This window comes from Cervus canadensis, chromosome 9 (assembly GCF_019320065.1).
Source record: "Cervus canadensis isolate Bull #8, Minnesota chromosome 9, ASM1932006v1, whole genome shotgun sequence".
In the NCBI taxonomy this organism is placed as follows: Eukaryota; Metazoa; Chordata; class Mammalia; order Artiodactyla; family Cervidae; genus Cervus; species Cervus canadensis.
Window position 1 is genome coordinate 41,304,431 of NC_057394.1, and position 16,709 is coordinate 41,321,139.

Below are 16,709 nucleotides of genomic sequence, written 5' to 3' on the forward strand. Positions count from 1 at the left end.
CTTCTCTGTATCTTTGGCTACAAAGAATATAATCAATCTGATTTTGGTATTGACCATCTGGTGTTGTCTATGTGTAGAATAGTCTCCTATGCTGTTGCAGGAGCCTGTTTGCTATGACCAGTGGGTTCTCTTGGCACAACTCTGTTAGCCTTTGACCTGCTTTATTTTGTATTCAAGGCCAAATTTGCCTTTTACTCCAGGTATCTCTTGGTTTCCTACTTTTGCATTCCAGTCCCCTATGATGAGAAGGACATCTTTTTTTTTTTTTTTTTTTGTGGTGGGGGGGGGGGGGTGTCTTGCAGGTCTTCATAGAACAGTTCAGCTTCAGTTTCTTAAGGATTGCTGGTTGGGGCATAGACTTGAATTACTGTGATATTGAATGATTTGCTTTGGAAATGAACAGAGATCATTCTGTCATTTTTGAGATGCACCCAAGTACTGCACTGCAGACTCTTGTTGACTTGAGGGCTACTCCATTTCTTCCAAGGGATTCTTGCCTACAATAGTCGATATAATGGTCCTCTATATTGTTTGCCCATTCCAATCCATTTTAGTTCACTGACTCCTAAAATGTCTTTGTTAACTCTTGCCAGCTCCTGTTTGACCACTTCCAATTTACCTTGATTCATGTACCTAACGTTCCAGGTTCCTATGCAATATTGCTCTTCACAGCATTGGACTTTACTTCCAGCGCCAGTCACATCCAAAACTGGGTATTGTTTTCACTTTAGCTTCAACTCTATTTTTTCTGGAGTTATTTCTCCACTCTTCTCCAGTAGCATATTGGGCACCTATGGACCTGAAGAGTTCATCTATCAGTGTCATACCTTTTTGCCTTTTCATACTGTACATGGGGTTCTCAAAGCAAGAATCCTGAAGTAATTTGCCATTCCCTTCTCCAGTCAAACCCATTTTGTCAGAATGCTGTGTCTTGACCTGTCCATCTTGTGTGGCCCTATACTGCATGACTCATAGTTTCATTGAGTTAGACAAGGCTGTGGTCCTTGTTATGAGTTTGGTTTTCTGTGATTGTGGTTTTCATTCTGTTTGCCCTCTGATGGGTAAGGATAAGAGGCTTATGGAAGCTTCCTGATGCAAGAGAATGACTGTGGGGAAAACTGGGACTTACTCTGATGGGTGGGGCCATGCTTAGTAAATCTTTAATCCAATTTTCTGTTGATGGGTGGGGTTATGTTTCTTCCCTATTGTTTGATCTGAGATCAAACTATGGTGGAGGTAATGAAGATTGTCGACCTTCTTCAAAAGTTCCCTGCATGATTGCAATGCCACACTCTGTGCCCCCAAGCTGCAGCTGGCCACCGCTGACCCAGGCCTCCACTGGAGACTTCTGGACACTCACAGGCAAGCCTGGGTCAGTCTCTTGTGGGGTCACTGCTCCTTTCTGCTGAGTCCTGTTGCACACAAGGTTTTGTTTGTGCCCTCCAAGAGTCTGTTTCTCTGGTCCTGTATAAGTTCTGTAATCAAATCCCATTCGCTTCCAAAGTAAAATTCCATGGGGGTTCTCAGTTCCTTTACCAGATCCCCAGGTTGGGAAATCTGTGTGGGTCCTAGAACTTTCTTAACAGTGTGAAAATTTCTTTGGTGTAATTGTTCTGCAGTTTGTGGGTCATCTGCTCGGTGGCTCCACGGTTGGGTTAATGGTGACCTCTTCCAAGAAGACTTATACTACATGCTGTGTGACCTTGGTCTCCTGCACCCAGAGCCCCTGCCCTTGCAGCAGGCCACAGCTGACCTGTACCTCCATAGGAGACACTCAAACACTCAAAGGCAGGTCTGACTCAGTCTCTGTGGGGTCTCTGGGTCCTTGTGAGCAAAAGGTTTTGTTTGAGCCCTCTGAGGGTCTCTGGTGGGTATGGAGTTTGATTCTAAATGCGATTTTGCCCCTCTACCATCTTGCAGGTGCTTTTCCTTTGCCCTTTGGTGTGGGGTACCTTTTTTTGGTGGGATTCAGCATTCTCCTGTCTATGGTTGTTCTGCAGTAAGTTGTAATTTTGGAGTTATCCCAGGAGAAGATGAGTGCACATTCTTTTACTCCACCATCTTGTTTCCCACTTTTATTGGCATGTCTCTATTATTTACAATTGTAAATTTATATTTTAAAATTGGTAATTTCAGATAATTTTACATGTAGCTAGAACAACAAATTACTCTTATTTATTAATTACATATTCAGTATCTTCATCATAGTACATCCTTTCTAATATCAATTCTTAAAAATTCATATAGGATGAAATATTTCAACCTTCTTCCATTTCTTCATAAGTAGAACTTCATGATTTTGTCTTTGGCTACATGTTAATCTCCAAACAATCAATGGAAAATTTTGTACAGATTGGAGAATTTTTCATCAATTTCTTAAAGAGACATCCTCTGAAAGTATGATATAGAAGATAACCTGTGGTACTTTAAATAATTATTATGAATTATCATGAATTATACCTCCTGCTAGTAACACACTTACAAAGACTATTTAAAACAACATATGCAATTCACTTTGTAAAGTTTGGGTCTAAATTCACCTTTTTCTCCTACAGATCACACATTCCCATTTTGACCAAAATTGGACAATATAGTTTTATTCATTTTTTATATAAGCACAGTGTCTATTGATGCATATAAATATTTATCATATGCAAATCCACTTCTCATTTCTCACCACCTTCTATCCCCTTCCTCTTCAACCCACCATCCACCTTTCCTCCACCATCCCCCAAGAACAGGAATATACCTGAGAGACAATAAATTTTGAAATCAGACTCTTGAGTGTCACCAAAAATCTCTTTTGAGTCCCTTAGTCTTTTTTTCTCTCTAAACCATTTTCCCATACACATAAGGAGAGGAGTTATGCATGTCTCAGCTTCACAATTTCTTTTCTGTGATATTCATACAGTCCTTTCTTGGTCCAGAACCCAGTCTACCCAAGAACATTGTCCCACATTGGGTAAGATATTCAGGCATGGACCAAATAACTAACTACAGTCAGGATCAGGAAGCTGTTATAACTATTATAATTACTATTTTGGTATGATGTGGCAGAAGATTACTTGGTCTGGTAAAAGCACTAAAATAAACTTTGCATATTGATTTCACTGGTTTATATTCTCACTGATAGTACACCAATGTTCTCTATATCCTTGACAACACTTGTCATGTCTTATCTTTTTTGATAATAAACATCCTGACAGTTGTGAGATAATACCTCATTGTGGTATTTAATTTACATTTCCCTCATGATTAGGAATGCAGAACACTTTTTTCAAGTACCCATTGGCCATATGAAGACTTTCTTTAGAAAAATGTCTATTTGTATCTGCCCTTTTTTTTTTTCCAATTAGATTGCTTTTATTTACTTATTTATTGCCTATTGAGTAGTATGACTTCTTTATGTATTTTGAATATTGATTCCTCATCAGACAGATGCTATGCAAATATTTTCTCCCATTTGATAGGTTGCCTTTTAATTTTCTTGATAATTCTCTTTGCTGTACAGAAGCTTTCTTAGTTTAATGTAGTCCTATCTGTTTATTTTTGCTTCTGCTGTCTTTAATTTGGAATCAGATTCCCCCCACAATTGCTGCTAAGACCTATATCAAGAAGTTCACCTTCTGTTTCCTTCTAGGAGATTCAGGATTTCAAGTCTTACATTCTAATATTTTGTTCATTTTGAGGTAAATTTTGTGAGTGGTGTAGGATTCATCTAGTTTCATCATTTTATATATGGCTTCCCAATTTTTCTAACACCCTTTATTGAAGAGACTGTCCTTTCCTCATTGTATATCATTAATTACTTTATTATAATAAACACATAGGTGTATGGATTTATTTCTGGAGTCTCCATTTTGTTCCATTAATTTGACAGTTTTGTGTGTGTACCATACTGTTTTCATTACTATAGCTTTGTAACATAGTTTGAAATCATGAAGAAGGATGCTTCCAGCTTTGCTCTTCCTTCTCAAGATGACTTTGGCTATTCAAGGTGTTTTTGATTCCATACAAATTTTAGGATTGTTTGTTCTATTTCTATGAAAAATGACAATGATATTTTGATAAGTATTACACTGAATCTGAAGACTGCTTTGGATAATTTGGGCATTTTAACATTGTTAATTCTTCAAATCCCAGAGCATGAGGTATCTTCCCATTTTTTGTGTGTTTTCTTCAATTTATTTCATCAGTATCTTTTACTTTTCAGTGTACAGGTCTTTCACTCAGTTTAATTTATCCCTAGATATTTTATCTTTGTTGATGGAATTGTAAATGTGATTATTTTTTCTTAATTTCCATTTTGGCTAGTTCACTATAATTATATAGAGATACAACAGATTTTTATATACTTTGTATTTTGCAACTTTACTGAATTTATTAGTTCTAACAGTTTTGTGTGTTTGTGTGTGTGTGTGTGTGTGGGGGGATCTTTAGGGTTTTCTATGCATAATATATCATCTACAAACAGTGGTAATTTTATTTCCCCCTTTCCACCTTGTTTGCATATTCATTTCTTTCTTTCTTTCTTTTTTTTTTTTTTTTGTCTATTTGCTCTTTCTAAGACTTCCAGGTCTATGTTAAATAATGTGGCAAAAGTGGACATCCTTTTCCTGGTCTTAGGGGAAAAGCTTTCAGATTTTCACCTTTAAATATGACATTATCTGTGGGCTTTTCATACATGGCCCTTATTATGTTGAGATGTGTTTCCTCTTATATGCATTTTGTTGAGTTAGTCATAAATTGATACTGAATTTTGTCAAGTTCTGTTTCTGCATCTACTGAGATGATCATGTAGGTTTTATTCTCCACTACTTTAATGTGGTGTATCACATTGATTGAATTGCAGATATTGAGCCATTCTTGCATTCTTAGGATAACTTCCATTTAATCATGGTATATGATTCTTTTAATGTATCATTTAGTTTATTTTGTTATTATTTTGTTGAAGATTTTCGCATCTCCATTATGGATATTGACCTGCAATTTTCTTTTCTTATATTATCCTTGTTTGTTTTGGTATCAAGGTAATACCAGCCTTGTAAAACGAGTTTGGAAGTGTTCTCTCTGCTTCTAATTTTGGGAGAGTTTTAGAAAGATTGGTACTAATTCTTTGAATGTTTTGTGGTATTGACCAATGAAACTTTCTGGTTCTGGACTTTGGTTTTGTGGGGGGTTTTTGATTAGTGATTCAATCTTCTTACTAGTGATATTATGATATACACTTTTAAAGATTTATGTATGTTTTTGTGCAGAAGTAGACTAATATATACAGGCAATCTTTATTTTAAAGTGTTATTATGATTAAAACTTATTTTGCTTATGTCTATTTGAACCTAATTTTCTGTAATAAACACATTTATACTGAGAAAGTTAACTTTAATTAAAATTATATTCAAAATATAAACCAGTTTATCACAAAAGTATGTACATATATATGAAATACATGCATGTGTTTTTGTATGTGTGTATACATGCCTAGAGTGGGTCTTAGAAATCAACTAATTCAGAGCTCTAGTGGAGAAATTAAAAAACTTTCCCAAGGTCAAACAGCCAAATTATAAAAATCTGTAGATATAAGTATAGCCTCTTTTCAATTCTATTATATGAATAAAGTACATTTTAAAAATTGATTTTACCTATATAAACATATATGTTTATGCATGTGTGTATGTGTGTGTGTGTGTGTGTGTGTGTGTGTGTGTGTGTGTGTATCCTACAAAATTAGGTTGCCAGGTACTTGAGGGTAAGGACTTTTTTAACTTTTTTAAACAAACAGTGAGTAAAATAATATTCTACATTTAAAAACTTAGATTTCATTGCAAGTTGCTTTCAAGGTTTGCTGTATATCCAATGGTCACAAGTCTAGTTTGTTCACATAGCATTTCTCCTTAAGGTCTGTAAAAACTGATTAGAAGAGTTGTCAATCAGAGTAAATAGTACATAGACTCAAACTCAAAATGATAACAACATGACAATATTATTTCAAAACCATATAATAACACTTTTATTCTAAATATTCAACTTAAGAATCTTGGAATGAATTCACTGTTATATCAGATGCCTAGAAAAATTTTCAGTGCAGTTAACTGGAATGAATTTATTGCCATAACTCAGATATTATAACTTCAGTGTACCATACATAGGTCTGGGGGAAAATATAGATTTGGAATTATAACTTAATAAAACTTGTTCATATAAACCTATATCTCTAGTAAATACAAAACAGATGTGCTAATGTCTCCTAAGGTAAATGCATAATGGACAAAGATAACATTTTTTCTGCAATAACATTTTATTTCTTTCACCTGTTCATCTTTTATGCACCTGTGTCCTGTTGGCAGTTTGCTCAGTTTGAATTTGGGCAATGTAAGTATAAACACAGTATAACTACTATTTTCTCTTGTGTGTTTTATACTGTTCATAAAATGTTTTCATAGATGTTTTATGCCCTTATAATTATATTGAGAGTCAAGCTTATAGTTATATATAGCTTTCTCTTGACTTTCTCAATTTTTCATCAAAATGAATAAAGTTGTCAGAACACCCTAAAATGAGCTGATATACTTTTAATAATTTTCAAATACTTTGCCTTTGGTGAATTTGCTTTTTTTAAAGATTTGTTTAACATTTTTAATATTGCTTGACCTCTGCAGCTATAAATTCAGTAGGCCTCTTTTGTTCACAGGAAGGGCAAGAACAAATGTTTTTCTATTGACTTTAAATTTTGTTATTCACAATCACAATTGTTATGCTTATGTATGAGTAATATTTTCTGTCCAGTAGCCTGGGTTCAAGTTGTTAAATTCTTAAAGAGAGGAAAAGGTAGGAAATATACAGTATTTTCTTTATAAATATAAATAAATTATACATTATGTCCACTTAATCATGTGGATTAAATGTTTCTGCTGGACCCTATTACTTAAATACTATTGTTAATAAATACTATTGTTATTTACTATTGTTAATATTTTAATATTAAAAATAATATTAAAATTTTATTTTAATATTAAAAACTGAACTACAAATGATAATAAAACTGTGCACCGAGAAGCTACAGTAGTCATTTATTTTCACATGTATGTCATATGCAATTTGAATTCTAGAAAGTAAATAAAATGTAACTATGAAATTAAACTACCAAAATGCAAGGAACCAAATAAGCTTCTAAACAGAGAAAAATAATATGTTATTTGTCATAGAAAAAGATGACAGAGTAACTTTATTGTTATTTTCTATTATATAATTGTATGTTGTATAACATATCCATAAGACCTTTCACCTAGAATATGGAAAGAATGAAATTACGTGATATTACACATGAAGGGACTTATGTTAGCTAATAATAACACATTAAGTAAAGTATATAGAGAACACAATTTTTATCTTCTTTAAAAATTTGTTTGGACAGCCTAAATAGCCTGACCAAAAAATATGGATAATATCTGTATAATTTGTCAAATTTATTGTATCCCCTTTAAAGTTAACTATACTTATAGCCCAAATGTGTCATCATATACTATCTATATATGAACATGTGTATCCACCATGTCATATAAATAATATTCCTTTTATGAATATTATCTCTACTTATTCATAAATCCTCATTATGAAATACAAACTTTAAATTTTATAATTGGAGCTCATTCATTAAAAAGTACTTTTCAATGCACTATGTTATTTACATGGAAGTGCTTCAGTGTTTTTAAATTTGGGCGTATTTAGCAGGAGAAAAATGACAGTACCATAAATGACAATCTTTAGTTTGTTAATGGAAAATTAATACTTTTTTGCTCAATAATGCCTTATCATCTTGAAAAGTTGAGAATATTTTACTACAATAAATTATGTGCAATTCCATTACTCAGTTTTCTAATTTTAAGGTTGCAGAGGCAATGGAATACTCTCACTGTTCCAATGGTTATTTTGCTTATCAGAATAGGTATATAACCTAATTAGCCTAATTTCTTATTGCTATAGATCAGTGTTGTCAAACACATGTGACTATTTGCATTAAAATTAATTAAACTTTAATAGGATTTAAAAGTAACTTCTTCAGTCTTACTTGAAATATTTCAAGTTCTCAATAGTCACATGTGACTAGTGACTACCATATAGACAGCACCAAAGTTTTCCATCACTTGCAAAGTTTGTTGAACAGCACTGCTCTAGATTATTTATATCCTTCTCTTAAAGGTACATACTTCAGGACAAGTTCCACACCTTCTATTTCATGCCTCATGTTGAAAAATAGCAAATATAAAAGTGTGTATGATGTTAAGATTTAACATGATTTAGTGGAACAGATAAGAGTTTCACTTGTCTTTCATAATATGGATAATCTTGGTAATTTATTATACATAATTTACTTTCAATATCCTACAAAATGAGACTGATAAAAACTATGTTTGGATTATTATTGTTTGTATTTTATAACCTATATGAAGTATAAAACATACGGTCAGGCATCTAGTAGCATTTAGTCAATTTTTGTTCTTAAAATGTCTATTGTAGTAATTAGTACTTTACTCAGATGGTGAAATTTTAGTGGTTTACGCAAACTCATTATTATAATATCATATCCTCTTTTCTGCTTTTTTCTATTTTTAAATTTCACTTTTACTCCTTTGGGACACATCAACAAGGGCTGTCGAGTGGGGGGGGGGGAATTCATTCCAGCCCATTTTGGATACTGAACAATGTTATTCATATGTAAACCCATGGAGGGTATTTAAGCTTGAATAAGCTAGTCAGAAAATTGAAACTAGTATTATAGTACCATGGCATTATTAGTTGGTCTCCAGATTATTCAACAGAAGTCGTAAAAATAGATAAGGGATTTCTGAACAAACATCTTCACAGTGAGTGTGAAGTCTTCTTAATCATATACCTGCCCAGGCCTTTACACCAGTGGCCTTTGATACACTGCACTTACCATAAGCATACAGTATCTCTCCCTTGTATAATAAATAATTCCTTGCATACTCACTTAAGCATCAGAGCTTAGCACCAGATGTGTTGCTCTTTTCATGCTGAGTCTTGTACTGCTTTTCTAAAGGCAACAGTAGATTGGTTGTCTGTGCATGGACTGAGAACAATTTTCTATTTTGTTCAAAAGCACACCACTTTAACCATAAAAACTAGAATGAAGTATTTGCTTTTATTTCATCAAATTCTACTGAATTATTCAGCAGTTTAGGATGTATTTAGTCTATATAGAAAGGGTAAGTCTAGAATGCTAATCTTATTCAGTTAGAGTAGGTATTAAGTACTGGGATTTGAATCAATCTACCATATTTAATTTATTGCCTACAGGGGCCAGATCTGTTTTGAGTATATCCTAATGAAGACCTGATTTAGGAGGCTCTCTGCTATGCATTCTTCAAGGCAATTAGTGAAAACAATCCAATTTAAAGAAGAGTTGTTGGGATTAACATATACACACTACTGTATATAAAATAGATAACCCACAAGGACCTATTACATAGTAAAGGGAACTATACTCAATATTTTGTAATAATCTATAAAGGAAAAAATATGAAAAGGGATCTGTTTATCTATTGTACAACTCAATCACTGTACCGTTTATCTATTGTACAACTCAATCACTGTACCGTACACCTGAAACTAACATGACACTGGACATCAACTATACTTCAATTAAAAAAGTAAATGAAAAATAAAGAATATTTGTTAAAACAAGAAGACATTTTCAAATAACATGGTAAACCTTCTGTGCTATGATATTATTTGCAATATATATGCATATGAACATATACCACAGACTCTCACTTCAGTTATATATATCTAAATCCTATTATCTTGACCCAATTAGATTGCATGTTTATTCTCCATTTCTACTGTATATATTTCCTTCCATTTGCTGGACATTGTATCAGAATTACTTCTAATTTTCTTAGAGTTAAGGTAAAGATGTTTTATTTTGCTTCATTCAGGTTCCCATGATAGAACCTTAGCCTAGAAGTAAAAAGAGATGGGTTTGAGTCCCAGAACTCGCTCTCTAGGTCATTCATGAATCTCAGTTTCTTTATCCAAGATTCTTTCCAGAAAAAGTAATATATAAACATATGATCACTTTTCCAATTTGCTCACTATTCTTATTTCAGTCTCTTGCTAGTACAATTGAACAGATTCTTCACTGGAGATAGCTTGGAGCTAGGATTTCTAGGTATTGATTTTCTTAGGGAACAAGGCTAGAAATGAAAAGGAAAGAAAACTGGGGAACTCATCACAGAACAAACTATTTCTATTACTCTGAGTAGAAAAACGTAGACTGAATTCCAATGCATTAGTGAAATCTTGACTTGCATTTTTCTTAACTAATCTGTACCCAAAATAATCAATAAACACATCTATGAATTTCAAACTTGGGACTGATTATCCTCTTTGCATTTTCCAATTAAATATGTTTATATTTATGAGGAATTTTTTTTTTCATTCTGGATTTAACTTTTTCACGGGGTATGACAATCTGAAATTAAGTTAATGTAGTTTATATCTATACTGAATGCTCCTGCTGTAGCTGCTAAGTCGCTTCAGTCGTGTCCGACTCTGTGTGACCCCATAGATGTCAACGCACCAGGCTCCCCCGTCCCTGGGATTCTCCAGGCAAGAACACTGGAGTGGGTTGCCATTTCCTTCTCCAATGTGTGAAAGTGAAAAGTGAAAGTAAAGTCGCTCATTCGTGTCTGACTCTTAGCGACCACATGGACGCGACCACATGGACTGCAGCCCACCAGGCTCCTCGGTCCATGGGATTTTCCAGGCAAGAGTACTGGAGTGGGATGCTATTGCCTTCTCTGATATCTATATTGAATAATTTTCACTCATTTCTTTCAGTAGTAAATCTGCTAGTATCACATAGTATGGATGCAAAGATGATCCAGGGTTAAATTTCAAAATCCAATAGGATTGTGATAATCATATAATATTACTATTACTCATGATGACTTTTCCAATTAAGTTTTACAAAAAATCCATATTTTTTCTGTGTGGGAGAGAAAGTTTAATAACTGTAACATGGATCAAGGTGTACTATTTGTCAAAATATTTTCCTTTTTGGCTATTTGTACCACTCACTTTATGTCACTTATTAGCTCTATATTTCATAGCTAAAATTATTAACTAGCTAAAGAAAAGAACAGCAAGTTCCTTGGAAATGAAGACATCAATTAGAAAACCATCAGTGTCTTTCACTCACATGGCTAGTGTGAACTCTTGCTTTTTCTACTTCTGCTTTGTCCATCTGGAATATTTTACTTTTAGTATTTGTCTTGCCTTTGGCTTTTGTGTTTCTGTGTAAACTGGCATCTGATTTCTGATTTTCTTGTTAGTCTGATATTCTAGTATTTATATATTATGAATTCTTGCCCTGTTTAGCCCATTCATTGATAGTATGACAGTCATATTGGCATAAAGAGTAACAAGCCATTAATATGCTTCTACCAAAGCTGGAGCCCCGTACTTTTAGGATCTACTTCTTACTATGTTTCCTCAAGGTTGGAAACTCTGACTCTGGATTTAGATTCCTGTGTCCTTGAATGAGGGCTGGCCAGGTGGCAGTAGTGGTAAAGTAGTGCTATGTCTCTCCAATGCAGGAGACATAAGACACGAGGGTTTGATCCCTGGGTCAGGAAGACCCCTGGAGGAGAGCACGGCAACCCACTCAAGTACTCTTGCCTGGAGAATCCTATAGACAAAAGAGCCTGGCAGGCTATAGTCCACAGGTTCGCAAAGAGTTGGACATGACTGAAATGACTTAGCACTTGGATAACATTTTCAGCCTTCTACTATTAGACCACAAGTTCAATGAAGGCAGGCATCTTGAATTTTGTCTGTATCATGCTAATCACACATCAATATAAGTGAAACATATACTTCAATATTGAGACTCTAATCAATATATATGTAGTCACTTTAGTTTTCCTAAGTCATAACATCACTGAAAAACAAATGCTAATAATTTACTCAAAACCATTCAACTAATAAGTACTATGGCCAAAACAGAACTCTAATGCCTGATATTCTTACAACGTAACTTTGGTCAATCAGGAAGAAGAAATAAGAAATTCTCACAAATATCTGAAACATAAGAAATTACCTACATCAACAAAATGATATTTAATTTTCCATTAGAAACATGTCATTGGAAGCTCTTAATATTTTTATAAGTTTGAACTTTGAGGTCCAACAGATCTGAGTACAAATCCTGCCTCATCCTTCTCCTGGGTATATTACCTTAAACCTAATAGTTTAATCTCCTTCTGCTTCAGTGTTCTCATTTGTAAAATTAAATAAGAAAATGACCTTAAGATAACAATGTTTGATGTCTGCTAAATATGTACGAATTTCATCTTTTTTTTTTGACTGTGCCACGTTGCATGTGGGATTTTAGTTTCCTAACCAGGGTCCAAACCTGTGCGCCTGCAGTGGAAGCTCGGAGCCTTAATCACTGGGCTGCCAGAAAAGTCCCAATAATTTAGTCTTTGTATCATTTGTTTTATTTATTTAAGACAGATTTATCCTGTATTAAAAAAGACACTGACCAATATCTGAATATGTTTACTCTTCTCTTGTTCTATTACATATTTATCCACCAAAAAAAAAAAAGTAATACTAAATACTAAATTTTTATCATTATAGACTCACACATTCCAACAAAAAGTTTTATTCTTTCTGAAGTATAGATGATTCTTTCTATATCTAGGACATTATAAGTAGTATAAAATGAATTTCTGTGTCTAAACATTTTAACTTCCTGGAGAAGAAGACTTGAAGACTTATGTGTAATATTTTTATTTTTAGGTGTTACAGTTCATCCCTTTTTAATGACATCACCAATTTATTAGAGATGGTTGAATAATATAAGTTTAACATAAGTGAGAAATAAAAAAAAAAATCTGGCCTAGTGCTTGAAACTTTTATTCAAATTTACTTCTAGAAACAATACCTCAAAAAGGAAATACTCACTTCAGTCGCTCAGTCGTGTCCAACTCTTTGTGACTCCATGGACTGCAGCACACCAGGCTTCCCTGTCCATCACTAAATCCTGGAGCCTACTCAAACTCTTGTCCATCATGCCAGTGATACCATCCAACCATCTCATCCTCTGTCATCCCCTTCTCCTTCTGCCTTCAATCTTTCCCAGCATCAGGGTCTTTTCAAATGAGTTATTTCTGGTTCTTTTCAAATGAGTTTGTTCTGGTTTGGCCACCAGGTAGCCAAAGAATTGGAGTTTCAGCTTTAGCATCAGTCCTTACAGTGAATATTCAAGACTGATTTCCTTTAGGATGGACTGGTTGGATTTCCTTGCAGTCCAAGGGACTCTTAAGAGTCTTCTCCAACACCACAGTTCAAAAGCATCAATTGTTTTGTGCTCAGCTTTTTTTATAGTTCAACTCTCATATCCATACATGACTACTGGAAAAACCATAGCTTTGACTAGATGGAACTTTGTTGGTAAAGTAATGTCTGTGCTTTTTAATATGCTGTCTAGGTTGGTCATAGCTTTTCTTTCAAGGAGCAAATGTATTTTAATTTCATAGCTGCAGTCACCATCTGCAGTGATTTTGGAGCCCCCTCCCACCATATAAAATCTCTCACTGTTTCCATTGTTTTCCCATCTATTTGCCATGAAGTGGTGGGACAGGATGCCGTGATCTTAGTTTTCTGAATGTTGAGTTTTAAGCCAACTTTTCACTCTTCTCTTTCACTTTCAACAAGAGGCTCTTTAGTTCATCTTTGCTTTCTGCCATAAGGGTGGTGTTATCTGTGTATTTGAGGTTGTTGATATTTCTTTCAACAATCTTGATTCTAGCTTGTGCTTCATCCTACCTGGCAATTCACATAATATACTCTGCATATAAGTTAAATAAGCAGGGTGACAATATACAGCCTGAATGTACTTCTTTCCCGACTTGGGATTCTTGACCTGCATACAGATTTCTCAGGAGGCAGGTCAGGTAGTCTAGGATCCCCATTTCTTTAATAATTTTCTCCAGTTTGTTGTGGTCCACACGTTCAAAAGTTTTAGCTTGATCAATAAAGGAAAAATAGATTGTTTTCTGGAACTCTCTTGCTTTTTCAATGACCAGCAGATGTTGGCAATTTGATCTCTGGTTCCTCTGTCTTTTCTAAATCCAGCTTGAACATTTGGAAGTTCAGGGTTCATGTATTGTTGAAGCCTGGCTTGGAGAATTTTGAGCATTACTTTACTAGTGTGTGAGATGAGTGCAATTGTGCGGTAGTTTGAGCATTCTTTGGGATTGCCTTTCTTGGGGATTGGAATGAAAACTGACATTTTCCAGTCCTATGGCCACTGCTGAGTTTTCCAGATTTGCTGGCATACTGAGTGCAACACACTTATGGAGGAAAGGAAAGAAGAACTAAAGAGCCTCTTGATGAAAGTGAAAGAGGAGGGTGAAAAAGCTGGTGTAAACCTAACATTCAGAAAACTAAGATCATGGCATCTGGTCATATCACTTCATGGCAAATAGATGGGGAAACAGTGGAAAGAGTGACAGACTTTATTTTGGGGAGCTCCAAATCACTGAAGATGACTGAAGCCATAAAAAGATGCTTACTCCTTGGAAGAAAAGCTATGAACAACCTAGACAGCATATTAAAAAGCAGAGACATTACTTTGCCAACAGAGTTCTGACTAGTCAAATCTATCATTTTTCCAGTAGTTATGAATGAATGTGAGAGTTGGGCTATAAACAAAGCTGAGCATTGCAGAATTGATGCTTTTGAACTGTGGTGTTAGAGAAGGCTCTTAAGGGTCCCTTGGACTGCAAGAAGATCCACCAATCAATCCTAAAGGAAATCAGCCCTGAGTATTCATCAGAAGGGCTGGTGGTGAAGCTGAAATTCCAATACTTTGGTCACATGATGCAAAGAATTGACTTATTCGAAAAGACCCTGATCCCAGGAAAGATTGAAGGTGGGAGGACAAGGGGACAACAGAGGATGGGATGGTTGAGTGGCATCACTGACTCAATGGACATGACTTTGAGTAAACTCCAAAAGTTGGTGATGGACAGGGAGGCCTGGCATGCTGCAATCCATGGGGTTGCAAAGAGTCAGACACAACTGAACAGAACTGAACTGAGTACAGCACTTTCACAGCATCATCTTTTAGGATTTGAAATAGCTCGACTAGAATTCTGTCACTTCAAATAGCTTTGTTCATAGTGATGCTTCCTAAGGCCCACTTGGCTTCAAATTACAGGATGTCTGGCTCTAGGTGAGTGATCACACCATCGTGGTTATCTGGGTCATGAAGATCTTTTTTTGTATAGTTCTTCTGTGTATTCTTGCCACCTTTTATTAATATATTCTGCTTCTGTTAGGTCCATACCATTTCTGTTATTTATTGTTCTCATCTTTGCATGAAATGTTTCCTTGGTAACTCTAATTTTCTTGAAGAGAATCTAGAGTTTCCCATTCTATTGTTTCCCTCTATTTCTTTGCTTTGATCACTGAGTAAGGCTTTCTTATCTCTCCTTGCTCTTCTTTGGAACTGTGCATTCAAATGGGTATATCTTTCCTTTTCTCCTTTTCCTTTAGCTTCTCTTCTTTTCTCAACTATTTGTAAGCCCTCCTCAGATAACCATTTTGCCTTTTTGCATTTCTTATTTTTTGGGAATGATCTTTATCCCTGCCTCCTGTAGAATGTCATGAACCTCTGTCCATAGTTCTTCAGGCACTCTGCCTGTCAGATCTAATCCCTTAAATCTATTTGTCACTTCCACTGTATAGTCATAAGGGATTTGATTTAGGTCATACCTGAATGGTCTAGTGGTTTTCCCTACTTTCTTCAGTTTAAGTCTGAATTTGGCAATAAGGAATTCATGATCTGAGCCACAGTCAGCTCCTGGTCTTGTTTTTGCTGACTGTATAGAGCTTCTCCATCTTTGGCTGCAAAGAATATAATCAATCTGATTTTGGTGTTGACCATCTGGTGATGTCCATGTGTAGAGTCTTCTCTTGTGTTGTTGGAAGAGGGTGTTTGCTATGACCAGTGCATTCTCTTGGCGAAACTCTATTAGCCTTTGCCCTGCTTCATTCTGTACTCCAAGGCCAAATTTACCTGTTACTCCAGGTATCTCTTGACTTCCTACTTCTGCATTCCAGTCTCTTGAAATGAAAAGAACATCTTTTGGAGGTGTTTGTTCTAGAAGATCTTGTAGGTCTTCATAGAACCGTTCAACTTCAGCTTCTTCAGCATTACTGGTCAGGGCATAGACTTGGATCACTGTGATATTGAATGGTTTGCCTTGGAAATGAACAGAGATCATTCTGTCATTTTTAGATTACATTCAAGTACTGCATTTTGGGCTCATTTGTTGACTATGATGGCTACTCCATTTCTTCTATGGCATTCTTACCCACAGTCGTAGATATAATGGTCATCTGAGCTAAATTCACCCATTACAGTCCATTTTAGTTCATTGATTCCTAAAATGTTGATGTTGACTCTTGCCATCTCCTGTTTGACCACTTCCAATTTGCCTTGATTCATGGAACTAACATTCCAGATTCCTATGCAATACTGCTTTTTACTGCATTGGAAGCTTTACTTCCATCACCTGTCACATCCACAACTGGGTGTTGTTTTGGCTTGGCTCCATCTCTTCATTCTTTCTGGAGTTATTTCTCCTCTTCTCCTGTACTATATCGGGCAC

General features: G+C 35.1%; 1 long non-coding RNA gene across 1 annotated transcript; it reads right to left on the bottom strand.

Moving 5' to 3' along the window:
- Window positions 1-453: 453 nt before the first annotated feature.
- LOC122447041 lies at window positions 454-16,471 on the bottom strand. The gene is made up of 2 exons (XR_006271111.1): window positions 16,413-16,471; window positions 454-497 (listed from the first exon to the last, which is right to left on the bottom strand). It is a non-coding gene; the product is annotated as an uncharacterized LOC122447041 (long non-coding RNA).
- Between the last annotated feature and the right edge of the window lie 238 nt (window positions 16,472-16,709).